Below are 14,888 nucleotides of genomic sequence, written 5' to 3' on the forward strand. Positions count from 1 at the left end.
TGACCAAAATATGGATAACGAACGCAAGCACAGACCGTTTTTTGTGCATTAGTGTTCGTTTGTGCTTTGACGCGCTTGCTGTAAACATTGCTTTTCTGAGTGTTGGGTTCACTAACGTTACTTTTTTTGTTATTTGTTCAGTTTCAATGTTATTTTTTATTTACATATTTATTTGTTATGGCACCTAAGAAAGAGAAATGTGTTAGTGATAGTGGCAGTAGGAAATGTGTTAAGGGAGCAGTAAAGAAAGAAATTATAGCAAAACATGAGAATAGCATTTGTGTTTCTGACATCATGAAGGAATACAATATGGCGAAGTCGACTGTCTGTACAATTCTAAAGAACAAAGAGGCATTTAAGGTGGCTGAAGTGGCTAAAGGAGTGACTGTGTTAACGAAACAAAGGTCTAAAGTGCTAGATGAAGTGGAAAAATAGCTGTTAATTTGGATAAATGAAAAGCAGCTGGCTGGAGATAGTTTTAGCGAAGCAATGATTTGTGAAAAGGTTAAGCAGTTACACAGTGATTTGTTGACCAAAACACCCAGTGCAAGTGCAGACGAGTGAGACTTTAAAGCGAGTAGAGGGTGGTTTGATAATTTTTGCCGGCGAAGTGGAATTCATACTATTATAGGGCACGGGGAGGCTACAAGTTCAAATGAAACAGCAGCAAAAGCATTTGTGGATGAATTTGTGGAGTTTGTTGAAAGTGAAGGCTACGTTTCACATCAATTGTTTAAATGCGACGAAACAGGGTTATTCTGGAAAAAAATGCCCAGAAGAACATACATCACGCAAGAGGAGAAGGCACTATCCAGACACAAGCCTATGAAAGACAGGCTTACACTTTTATTTTGTGCTAATGCAAGTGGTGACTTTAAGGTTTTGATGTGCAGGAATTTATTTAGAAGCACCACTCTAACAAAGCTGTGGCTAATAGTGCAATTAACATAATGAATGACAAAGCAATATTGTATTTTAGAAAAATTCTGCAGCAAAGAAAAAGACAAATCTTATTAGATCGCTTTCTTGTGCCCAAAGAAAAGGAATTGCGACGTGAAAAAAACCCAGAATCAGTGTTACCCAATGTTTTTATGGAGGGGGATTCCCCTTTAAAACAGCAGCTTCCTTCTCCTCTTTCTCTGCCATCCACTTATGCCACCAACTACAACAAACAAGGTAAATACAGTGCTGTTTTATTTAATTTAGTTTATTTGTTTGTACTAATTATATAAACATTTTTTCTATATTTTTTATCACAGAAAAACCCTTAAAAAAATAAAAGTACAAAATTTCTGAGGCTGAAATTGTATTTACATTAATTTCAACTGGAAAAATTGCTTTGGTTAGCGAACAGAGTCGCAGAACGGATTACGTTTGTTAACCGAGGTTCCACTGTATCAGTTAAAATATGAGTACAGATTAAACTAATTACTAAATACAAAACTAGTAGAAATGTATATACAGGTTTGTTAAAACGCACAGAGAAGAAGTTAGAACGGAGGCATGACCACAGGGGGGCTGGGGTGGGCACTGCCCCCAGAGACAAGCCATGCCCACCCTGCGAAATGCTCTGTCTGTCCAATGAAAACTCTGGAGAAGAATAACATTTGATTTTCACAGTTCACTTCGCCGCACATTTTGCAGCACATTTTGAACCTGTTGTCCGCATTCTTTAATTAAAACAGTATATACGTTCCATTCTTATTTTATTTTCTGCTTGGTAACACCAAAGGCTATGCATAGGTGGCTTATTAAAAAGCAGACATCTTAAAACTCTTTTCCTTCCGCGAGCTGCTGGCTCCACGGTTGAGCCCAGCACCGCTGCTACCAACACGCAACACAGCGCACCCACGTCGGGAACTGAAACTCCAAAAGATGTAGATAAGCCTACACAACCCAGCTCTGCGCCCGTGTCGGGTACTCCAAACCTCTGCCTTCAACAAAATATACAGTCGGGTCAGCCTGACTTAAATATGGATAACCTATCCCAGCCCATTTTAATTAATTATCCCAAGCGCGAATTTGGAAAGACACTCAGATGTTTTAGTGCAAGCTGGTATCAGTCTCGACCATGGCTTGAATATTCTGTTGTCCGTGATGCCAGCCTTTGCTTTGCCTGCCGCAAATCTAGTGTTTTCAATTCGGACCGCGAGGACATATTCACCAAACACGGCTACACTAATTGAAAAAAAACTCTAGAAAAAGACGGTGGCGGCGTCCACAAACACGCGTCTAGTATCCCGCACGTCAGAACCATGTCTGCATGGCAAGAGCATCGGTACCGGGCAGAGACGGGTGAAAGCATAGTTCAACTACTGAGTCCAACCCAGATACAAAAGGGGAGGCCTTTCAGTTCCTTGCAGTCAATGAACTGGCTCGGCGTGGTCACAATCACGAAGGTGGGGAGGAGGGACTTTTCCTTAAGTTCTTTGATTACACAATCAAAAAAGATGCCAAACTTGCAGAAATTGTAAAATACATCCCAGACAATGCAAAATACACATCCAATGTAATTCAAAATGAAATAATTGAGACTCTTGCCAAAATGGTGGTAAAAGATATCAGGACCAAATATGAAAAAGCTGACTCTCCTGGATTTTGCATTAAAAGTGATGGTACCGGGGATCGCTGTAACATTGAGAATTTGTCTGTAGTGATTAAATTTGTCCAGAACTCCATCCCTGAAGAACACCTGATTGGCTTAATTCAACTGAATCATCTTGATGCTGAATATATTTGTAACCAAATTCTGTCACATCTCTCTGAGTTAGGTTACAGCCCAGACAATTTAGTGTGTCAGTGCTTTGATGTTACTTCTGTCATGTCTGGAGCAAGGGGTGGTGTCCAGGCATTGTTACAAAACAAAGTTGGTAAGTATATTCCACATGTACACTGCTACAACCACCACCTCCATTTACCAGTGATACATGCAATGGAATCAGAACCTCTGGCTAAGAAGTTCTTTGACTGGTCAAATTCATTGAACACATTTTGTCACAGACATTATGTTTCACACACATACAATATACCCACACTCGCAAAACTTCTAGAAATATGATGGACCAGTCAATATGATGTCACAAAGTCCATTGTCAACAATGATGAAGCTATAAGGGGGCTTCTCTCATGACACTGCCCCTTTTGACATTTGCATAGAGGCATGTGGTCTTTTGACCCAATTAAAAAAGCAGAATTTCTTCAATACAGGAAAATTCCTCCTTCATGTGCTTGGTGTCCTGAAACCAGACAATGCAATTCTACAGGCACATGCAGTGGATTTGTGCACTGCTGGGGAGGTGATGACAGCTTCACTGGCCACACTGAAGGAGATGAGATGCGTCTCATTCTGGGAGAAGCATTTCTCTCAGTGTGAAAGTAGGCCTACCAATTTGCTCAAAAGGAAACGGAAAGTTAATTCACAGCTTGATGATAGTATTGTCGTGTCTACGCTTGGGCATGGTGACTCTGATGAACAAATTGCTCCTAATCAGACTTTTAAAAGGGCTATGTTCAGCATTCTTGATAGAGCTATTGTGGAAATGGAGACAAGATTCTCTCAGAGAAATGTTGAATTATTGAGGGCCACATCGCTTCTCCTGCCAAAATCAGAATTATTTCTTGATCATTCTCTCCTGAAACCACATCAGGCACAGAGCAAAACAGCAGGAGCTTGCAAAATGAAATTGCTGTGGCAAAAGCAATGTTGATTGATAAACTGCCAGCTGATGCTAATCTCTCTGAAGCATGCAAATGCATTCAGCAGTACAAAGAGGCCTTCCCTATGTTGCATTTGCTATATGTCATAGCGCTCATCATTGGTGTGTCTTCAACTGCATGCGAAAGCTCTTTCTCTACTTTGAACTGCATTCTCACTACACTCCGCCGAACAATGCTGCATTCAAGGAAGAGAATTTTAGTCATTCTGGCACATGAGAAAAACATCACAGAAAATCTTGACATGAATGAATTTATTTCAGAATTTGCCAAGAGTAACCGCAGACTGGTCCTGTAGATAATATTCAGGTTAAACACTGGAAACTGATATCCTATAGCCTCCCTAATGACTACATTACATATGTTGTATACATTTGACTTTATTGATAATTTACCTTGTATATGTACTTCTATATTTGTTCACGAAAATAATAAGTTCCATTGCCTCTGTCAATTTTATTGAACAATAGGTTATGATTTATGCCTCAATTTTTGCGTTTATATGTTATATAAAATTATGTTTTTATTATTATTTGACCCCCCTACAAAAATAGGGATGGATGAATGGATGGATATTTTATGCCCCCAGACAAGCCAAATGCCCACCCACAAATGATGTTCTTGTCACACCTCTGAGTTAGAAACTGATTAAACATGCAGTAATTGGAAACCAATAATATCTGTTTATTAATTAATCAATCAACTACATCCAATGGACAATGGAGGAGATTAAAATTGTAAAGAAGAGTATCAAAAACAAAGTCACAGTCCTGAAGGCTTCAGCCAACTGGCTGCCTACCTGCTACTGGGTTTTCTCTAGTGAGGTCTGTGCTATCCAATCTGATAAGAGAATATTTCCATCTAATGATTCCAGTGTTTCCAACTGCACAAACATGTCATTCCTGAATTATCCAAGTTTTCAAATACACCTTAAAACTTTGTCAGTGTGATCTTCAATTAGCCTTTAGGGTTAACAAAATCTCTGCTTTGGATTTTTGACTACGATTTAGATTTGCATTTTGGTTTGTCGACAGATACAACAGATGTAAGGTTTTGACTTTAATCTATTTTTTTAGCTATGTCTTTTCTCCTTTTCCCCTCATATAATAAATATAACCATTGTTTTTATCTTTGGCAGTATAGGGGGTATCTGGTTAGTGAGCACTTAGTCGTGACAGCACAGAACAAATTCCTGGACCTAAGACAAAAACCTGTATGACATTACCATGCATGTTATTTCTATGGATTACTGCAATATTTAAAAGTTTGTAATTACTAATGGAATATTAATTCTTAAATGTTACTAAAAATTTACATCAACATGCACAGACTTATAATAATGTTTTTAAAAACAGAGGGTAGGAGTCTTTCTAAGCTGTACTTCTTTGCCTCTTGGGGAGTGTTTTATGTATGAGTGAGACCTTCAATTATGACCCTTAGTTTGGCTGGAAACATGGATGCCATATCTTATTCCTGTACTTCAATGACATTGCTTAATACTTTGGTACATGGTCCTCTTTTTAGCAATTACTTAGAAACTTTGGTAAAAAAATGTGAATCTGTTTTCAAGAAGAATATATCTCTCATGTCTGGCATAAAACAATGCATTTTCACTTTCCCAAAGTTTATAATAATGAACTATGACAGCCCTTTTGGAGCAATTACCTAGTAATTGTTATTATCTTTTGACTACAGGGTTTTCTTTGGTCACATACACCAAAGGACTTTAGTGATAAACTCTGACATACATTTCCTGTGATGTACACCTTTCAAATCCTACAAAATGCCAAGAAGTCTAACATCCTTCCTTGTTCCTGCGTGTCCCAAATGTGTTACTTTATTCCCGAAATATCTGACATTAATTTTTCAAATTACCCATCTTTATTCAGCCATATCTGCCATTTTTTGTAACTATTCAAATGGTTTGTTAATATGGCTTTCATATCTTCAGTTTAGGTAACAATCATATTCATTTCATTATCCTGTTTCTAACAAACCCTTGTAGCACTTACCCAGGCCTTTCATTTTATTCTTGCATCATTCAATCTGTCTGTCACATCTGTCATTTATTTCTTTCACTTCAGTTATTGCCAGGATCTTCAATGTATTCTTTCATGCAGTAGTCTGTCTCACAGTCACTTGATATTTATGTATCGATTGCAAAATTAGATCACAAAAATCATCCAATTTTTTGTTTTGTTTTTTTTGTTTTCTTTTCAAACTGTATATGAAGAGTCTTCACTGCATGTCTCACTTGTATTACTAGTCCCAGTCTCAGCACTGGCCAGAAAAGGAGCTTTGCTCAGCCGGGTTGCTTCCACAGTTGAAGTGCAAGGCTTATTGATTATCTGCAAGCTGCAGGTAATTTTATATCACATATATCAGCTTTGGTTTTTTAACATTGAAATTCTGGAGGCATTTTATACACCTTGCTAGTAGAAAAGCCTTACCAGGAGTATTAAAGTGCAGGATACCCCAAATATTTTGAGAATGATGAAATAAAGAGTAATTGGCAGGGACTTTTAGATAAACTAACCAGTAAATTAAACAAATGTAAATGGATCATAATTACACTTTCATTTTAAAAGGTGGGTGATTGTTATTAATAATTTAGTAGCTACTGCTATGGCACAAGCTTATGTGTGAGGATCCTTCTCCTTGGCTGAAGTGCTGATCAATTTAATTTGGGATGGATAAAACTAGATAAAGCACAGTGTGCTCTTTTTATGAAGGTGGTTGATGGCTTCTTGATATTTCTTCGAAAGTTGCCGCTTTTAGACTACATGTACTTTAGAAACATGTTTTTGTTTCTCACTCATGTAGTTGGAGGGATTTGCAATTAAGTTTCTTTCTCCATGTTTGAGGGTTTGATTTTGACAAAGCTCTTTTAGTAATGAATGTGCATAAGATGGATCTCTCCATGCTGACTAAATTTTACAGAGCAGTCTTATTAACTTGGCATTTGACATTTAGGAGGAACGTTAATACTTTGTTTGGCTTCAGAATGAGCCTTTAATGTTTAATATTCTCTATTCATGAACTCTTTTGAATATGTGATAGTTTTATTTAACTATTAAGTAGGTACAGAATACGGAAACTATGAGATTTATAAAAACAAGAAAAAGCCTTTTACTGATGCTGGTGTATTAGTTTCTGGAAACTAGGTCAGCGAGGACAATTCAGTACTCTCTCCCCCTCATGGCTAAAAACTACCACATGCTGAAGGACTCAATCAGTGCTGCTAGTAATGATTTAGATGTTTGCTCTGCTGTAGATTTTACCTTGTTACATTAAATAAAGGAATAGCTGTGGTTTTCAATTATCTACTAAAGAGAACAGTTTATCAGTATTGTATAAAAGTTATTCTTTTCTCTGCTTTAATGTGTGTCCTGAATATAACAGGGAGAGAGAATCGGGGTGGAAGTTGAGAAGGAAGCTACTTAAAGGAAACTTCATACACACCCAAGTAATTGAAGACCTGCAGTGGAGAAATCGTATTGTTGCTACAAATACCTTTTAAATATAATTAAGCAGACAGATAATGATAAAGATATCTTTTGTAGAGAGAAGGAAACAATATTCCATTTATTTTGGTATTGTATTAGTTTCTTTTGGGATTTGTGTACAAAACTAAGGCATAATTGTAATAATATCATGTTCATTTGTGGCACTAAATACAATAAGAAAAATGAGACATACGATGCAAGTATTACATTTTCTACTGGAGCAGGAAAAATGAGCCATTTTGAAAACATGTTATGAATGTATAATATATGTATGATGTATAATAAACAACTTAGAACAGGGTCTACCTCTGTAATTTTGAATATGAGTTGAATATTTGCTCAATAATAAAGGTGGAATTTGTGCATTATAAACTGATGCAGACAATGGATTTGCTTGAAAATGTGTTGGGACTCTGCTCTACTGATGAAGATCAGCTGAAAATTAATATTTGAGTCACATATTTTAAACTGTTGAAAACAAGGGAGTAGTGGGATGCACTAAGAAAGGTTTTACTGTTTTTTTCTGTCATCTCTTGAGTGTTTCCTTAAATTATGTGGAAATGTTTATTATACAGTGCATCCGGAAAGTATTCACAGCGCATCACTTTTTCCACATTTTGTTATGTTACAGCCTTATTCCAAAATGGATTAAATTGATTTTTTTCCTCAGAATTATACACAAAACATCCTAAAATGACAATATGAAAAAAGTTAACTTGAGGTTTTTGCAAATTTATTAAAAACTGAGAAATCACATGAACATAAGTATTCACAGCCTTTGCTCAATACTTTTGTCGATGCACCTCTGGCAGCAATTACAGCCTCAAGTCTTTTTGAATATGATGTCACAAGCTTGGCACACCTATCTTTGGCCAGTTTCGCCCATTCCTCTTTGCAGCACCTCTCAAGCTAAATCAGGTTGGATGGGAAGCGTCGGTGCACAGCCATTTTAAGATCTCTCCAGAGATGTTCAATTGGATTCAAGTCTGGGCTTTGGTTGGGCCACTCAAGGACATTCACTGAGTTGTCCTGAAGCCACTCCTTTGATATCTTGGCTGTGTGCTTAGGGTCATTGTCCTGCTGAAAGATGAACCGCCGCCCCAGTCTGAGGTCGAGTGCTCTAGAGCAGGTTTTCATCCAGGATGTCTCTGTACATTGCTGTAGTCATCTTTCCCTTTATCCTGACTAGTCTCCCAGTTCCTGCCGCTGAAAAACATCCCCATACCATGATGCTGCCACCACCATGCTTCACAGTAGGGATGATATTGGCCTGGTGATGAGCAGTGCCTGGTTTCCTCCAAACGTGACGTCTGGCATTCACACCAAAGAGTTCAATCTTTGTCTCATCAGACCAGAGAATTTTGTTTCTCATGGTCTGAGAGTCCTTCAGGTGCCTTTTGGCAAACTCCAGGCGGGCTGGAGTGGCTTCTGTCTGGCCACTCTACCATACAGGCCTGATTGGTGGATTGCTGCAGAGATGGTTGCCCTTCTGGAAGGTTCTCCTCTCTTCACAGAGGACCTCTGGAGCTCTGACAAAGTGACCATCAGGTTCTTGGTCACCTCCCTGACTAAGGCCCTTCTCCCCCGATCGCTCAGTTTAGATGGCTGGCCAGCAGTAGGAAGAGTCCTGGTGGTTTCGAACTTCTTCCACTTATGGATGATGGAGGCCACTGTGCTCATTGGGACTTTCAAAGCAGCAGAAATTTTTCTGTAACCTTCCCCAGATTTGTGCCTTGAGACAATCCTGTCTCGGAGGTCTACAGACAATTCCTTTGACTTCATGCTTGGTTTGTGCTCTGACATGAACTGTCAACTGTGGGACCTTATATAGACAGGTGCATGCCTTTCCAAATCATGTCCAATCAACAGAATTTACCACTGCATTAATTGGACTCCAATTAAGCTGCAGAAACATCTCAAGGATGATCAGGGGAAACAGGATGCACATGAACTCAATTTTGAGCTTCATGGCAAAGGCTGTGAATACTTATGTACAAGTGCTTTCTCATTTTTTTTATTTTTAATAAATTTGCAAAAACCTCAAGTAAACTTTTTTCACGTTGTCATTATGGGGTGTTGTGGGCAGAATTCTGAGGAAAAAAATGAATTTAATCCATTTTGGAATAAGGCTGTAACAAAATGTGGAAAACGTGATGCGGTGTGAATACTTTCTGGATGCACTGTATGTAACTTTTTGAATGGATAAATATTTTATATATTGTGCTATAATTTTTATTATTATTGTTTGATTCATTCAAAACTGCATTAAAAAATAAAAATATCTGTCTGTATTTCTATCTATCTATCACCGGAATAGAGGTTCTTCTCAGCTGACAGCAAAATTAGATTTCCACACATGTATTTATATTCTCCACACTTTGTAAATAACATTCTCTATCTTTCACATTAGCCAAAGGAATTAAAAAAAAATATGCACAGTGATGTGAATTCAAGTCCAAGGAGGTTACACTGAAGTTTTATGATGCACTAATCAGGCCTCAGGCCTCATCTGGAGTACAGTGTTGGTCAACAGGGTACAAAAATACATAGCAGTACTGGAAAACATCCAGAGAAGAGCAACTAGGCTGATTCCAGGACTGCAGGGAATAAATTAATGAAGAAAGATTAAAAGAGGTGAGCCTTTTCAGTTTAAGCAAAAGAAGATTAGGAGAAGAACATGATTTAAGTGTTTAAAATTATGAAGGGAATTAGTACAGTGAATTGAGACATGGGGATGTAGTTGTAAACTTGTTAAGGGTAAATTTCATGCAAACATTAAGAAGCTTTTTTTTTTTTTTAGACAGAGAACCACAGACACATGGAAGAAGCTACCAAGTAGTGTGGTGGACAATAAGACTTTAGGGACTTTCAAAGCTAGACCTGATGTTATTTTGGAATACTTAAGTGGACAGGACTGACAAACTTTGTTGGGCTAAATGGCCTGTTCTTGACAAGGTTGTTCTAATGTTCTAATGATTCAGTATTAATTGTAAAAATCACACTAATATAATGTCTTAAAGGGAATCACCTCACTCAGTTACTTCCTAACTTCATAATTAGTCAAAAGTAGAAAAAAGAAATTCATATGAATTTAATTATGATGAGTGAAAATGCCCCCACATATGCAATTAATAATTCAAGCCAACCTAAACAAGTATTAACTTGTGGACATTAATACACCATTTACATGATCGTTACGACTTGCTTGGCTTACAAAACTCAAAATGATGCTTTAGACTTGAATTTCCTTGGCAGAAAATTAATAATATTGTGTTTTCAACTTTTACTTTGCAATGTGGGCTTTTACTGCTAAACTGTATATCAATCATTCACTAGTTCTATCTGAAAATTACAGTGTTATATTTACATCCAAAATTCACTATCCATATTCAAACCATCAATGTCCAAAAAAAGCATATCTGCCAGAGAAAAACTGAAATTGCCAGCCCACCCAAAAAAGATGAAGCTCATGCCACAGGAAGTTTGGTTATAGGGCTGTGCTTGGTGCTGTTGCTGTTTAATGGTGTAGTGTTTTAATTTTTGGTCATTATTTTTGTCCCATTATTAAATGAAAAATGTTTAAAAGAAAGTGGACAAGAGAGTAACTATGCTTCCATCATATCTTCTGGTTGCCACCCAAATGCTTTTCAATTTTTCAGTTGATAAGTAACTACTCCTTTAAAATATTCTGTATTTAATTTTGCTAAACATTTTCTTTATGTGTTTTAAATGTTTATTATACCATATGTGGCAGATGGTCAGGGCCCTTACCTGGTTGGGACACCTCTGTAATGGAAAATCTGGGGGAAAGAGGATGCTCAGGGAATTATCTTACCCAGAGCGATAGTTGGCAGCCCCCTTGGGTAGTAGTAGTGCCTTGGACTCCCACCGGGCTGCATGGGGGTTGGAGTTCGGCACAGCTCTGCTGGGTTCTGTGGGTACTACCAGGGTGTGCTGCAGGAGCTGTACAGCCTTACTAGGTAGGGCCTCCACCTCACCAGGAAGTATTTTTGTATCATGCTAATGGGCCACTGGAAGTGCACCAGGGTGCAGCATAAAAGAAGCATGCCGCCATTGCTCCAGGAGTCACAGTCAGGAGAAGGGAGACTAAGCTTGCCGGAGGAGCAGTGGAGGTGGAAGGAGACAGAGAGAGAAAGGGAGACAAGACAGAGGAAGAAGAAGGCAAAGTGCTGTATTTATAGTATTGTATTATTGGTCCTTGCTGTACTATGCCCTGCAGGTGGGAAACAAAAGGAAAGCATTTCCCACTGAATAAAGCCTGTGTTGTACTTTCAACATCTGTCTGTGTTGGGTTAGGGCGGCTGGAATGCCCCCTGCAGGCCACACACATGCCCATTTCAGTGTAGTAGGAAACGTAATTAGTTTCCAACGGTGAATAAAATCATTGTGTTAACTTCTGTAATGCAATTAAACGTGCACACTATTGAAACTATGAATCATTAAACAAGTAGATCATTAGTGGTTTAGATGCTTTGTATTATGCATAAAACCCTGCTGGGATGTAATAAAGATGTTCCCGGCCAAAAAGTGACTTTTGAGAGCACTAAACCTTTTCAAAGGTAATGCAGGCCAAATGAAAACATGAACAGAACCTTTAATTGTTTTCATGTACTTTTTAACATGTCAATGCTGATTTTGTTGTAGGGGAAGGGGTTGGGGTGTGTGCTGGATGATGAATTGCTGCAAGTACCAGTACTGTTGGTGAAAATTTGGATGTTTCCTATTATTAGACATTTTCTCTCTGTGAGAACACGCCAAAGGTGTATTGGCCATTATTCGAAGAATTCAGCAATAGTCACAAGCAACATAAGACTGCAATGCTCTTCGATGCACTACTGCCACACACCTTATACTCTTATAAATTATTAATTCTTTAAGAATGATACACCATATTTTTTTTTAATTCCAATTAAGTAAGACTTTCAATAACAATGAATACTGCTTTGATCAAATATTTGAGCAAGCTGACGAAGTTTTAAAATTATAAATAATTATTTCAATTTTTGCTTTTTATCTTTTTGGTGGGATCAAGAACTAATATATGGTACTGCATTGTGTTTATTGTATGGAAAAGATGGGCTGCAATAGCTTTAAAAAACAACATTAAAACTTCTACAAATGCTCTGGTAAATGCATCAATGATATTCACAGCAATATCTTGACAGTGAAACTAATGATGTAACTGTGGATATGCTTATATTTTGTTTTAGTGAAGAAAGTATAGAAATGTGATATAGGGGTATCCCTTTTGTTTATTTAAAGCAACATTCATCTACCTGCAAATAGCACAACAGGCAGTCAACAACTTACTGCTAAGATGGTCTCATATTTCTGCAGATATCAGTTAACAATAGAGTTATGCAACCTGTTGGTGTCCTGTTTCTCTGGTGCTATCACTTTTTCCTGACACATGGCTGGTGTAATAGACTTCTCTTTTTAACTGTCTATTCCACAGAAGTTAAACTTCATTACAAAACTAAAGTTCTTCATGCACAAATATTGCAAGTTAAAATAAAAAATATCAAATAATTTTCTTTAGTCAATAAAAGCATTAAATAACAATAATGGCGGTATTTACTATGATATACTGTGTAACTTTGTATTGCATTATTGGCATTTGTTATATTAGCATATATTTATTATTGCTCATTTACTTCTAAGCTGTTTTACATTGTTTTATTCTGAAGTCTACATTTAGTGATGTTCTACTGAAGAATGGCAATTGAACAAACAAAAACCTGGAGAGGTAGCAATCAGCTGTTAATGAACAATGACACCTTTATAAAATAATAACCTCTCAGGACATAAGGAGGACATACTAAGGATAAGGTGGCCAGCAAGACAACTCCACAAAACAATCCCATTTTTTTTTTTTTTTATAAGAATTTTGGAATATTTAACTGTAGGGATATTTTTAGGCAATAAGCATTAGAAATCTAATCCTTTAATGTCTGTTGCATGTTGTAGGGGGCACATCATACCTGAAGGAAGACAAGATGCTTTTATCTTGAGCCTAATGCTAGCGGAACAGCATTCACACAATTCAATCTAGGCAGTGCTGGAGTTGACACTCTAGCATTAGAGAAAAAAAGCAATTAGTTTAGCTTTTAATGATGAGTTAACTTCTTGAAACAAATGGCAGCAAATTAACATTATTAAACAAAACCATCAGCATGCAAGTTTCTCATCTGGTACTCATGTTTAAGATTTGCAGCTCTGTCCAGTTAGCTAGATTAGGAGAAAAGGTTAAATGGCATGATGACTTCCATGAAGAGAGTACTAAGAAATTAAACCTTTATAAAAAAAATAGAATACACATAAAATACAGAAGCAGCAGGACATAGTACATTCCTATTTTTATCATTTTCTTAAAATATTATTTATAACATCTTCTCATAAACAACACTACTCCATATATATATATTTCTCAGGGTGAAGGAATATTTGGAGGCCTGCGGCTCTAAATTTCTTTTCTAATTTTTTATAGATGTTTAGATTGAAAGTTATTTCTATTTGCAAAATAATAATAATCATTAATTACATTTATATAACACTTTTCTCACTACTCAAAGCACTTTACATAGCCAGTTGGGAACCTCTTCAACTAACACCTATGTGTAGCTCCCACCTAGATGATGCGACGGCAGCTGTTATTGGTGCCACTATGCTCACCACACATTAGCTATTAGGTGGAGAAAATGTGAGAGATAGTTAGCCAATTAGAGACGGGAAAGGATTAGGGGGCCAGATTTGACGAGGCGGTGATTGGTAATTTAGCCAGGACATTGGGATAAACTTTACTCTATACAAAGGATGCCCAGGGATTGTTTATAGCCACAGAGATTCAGGACCTCAATGTTACGTCTCATCCAAAGGACAGCACCATTTTTACAGCACAGTCAAAATATTGTTAAAACATAAAAAAATATGAGAGCACAACCAATTGGTGGGAGACATGCAGCTTGTGAAAAAAAACTAGCCAAAGTACCGGCCACTGCCTGGGTAGAAATAAATGGGTGAAAAAACTGTCTTTTAGAACTTCAACATAGCTAAATTTAACTCACAATAAGACATACTGTTAGAGAAAATCTGTAATATCGTGAAACAATAAAATTGTTCTCCTAATTAATTGCAAAGAAAATGCTGGGCACACACGTGGTCTTGGATAAGATCTGCTTTTGGCAGATGAAAACTTTGTGCATGCTGATGACAAAATCCTCGCCTCAGCCACTTTACATTGCACCTGCCTGATGGTAAATGTAGTCCCCATGTCAGTGCTGAGTTTTGAGTTGCCTTCCACCCATTTCTCATTACCCCATATAGCCAATATTTTTAGTTGGACTAATGGCAAGACACATGTAATTTTTTGTGGAAATCAGTTCAGGCATTTTTGCATAATCAGAAAACAAACCAACTGACATTCAAACAGTTAACAATTTTATCTATATAGATATATTAGTGATCAAGATTGTAAGATGCCAAATATAAAATGATAATTTGAATGATTTTATTTTCACACAGTAATGGAGATTTTATTGCCCTTCTATTTTAATTTAATGTAATCTTACCCTGTGGGTTCAGGTGGTGCAGTGGCTCATGGCTTCAGTGTCCAGAGTTTGAATCCCATGTCCGGATGTTGTCTGTGTG

The 14,888-nt window shown here is 37.3% G+C and overlaps 1 protein-coding gene across 3 annotated transcripts in view; it reads right to left on the minus strand.

Annotated features, from left to right (window-relative positions):
- Positions 1 to 14,888, minus strand: part of tmem117 (transmembrane protein 117) — a 573,994-nt gene that overhangs the window by 453,761 nt on the left and 105,345 nt on the right. The window lies entirely within an intron of this gene.

The sequence above is a fragment of the Polypterus senegalus genome, chromosome 8, assembly GCF_016835505.1.
Source record: "Polypterus senegalus isolate Bchr_013 chromosome 8, ASM1683550v1, whole genome shotgun sequence".
NCBI classification, from domain to species: domain Eukaryota; kingdom Metazoa; phylum Chordata; class Cladistia; order Polypteriformes; family Polypteridae; genus Polypterus; species Polypterus senegalus.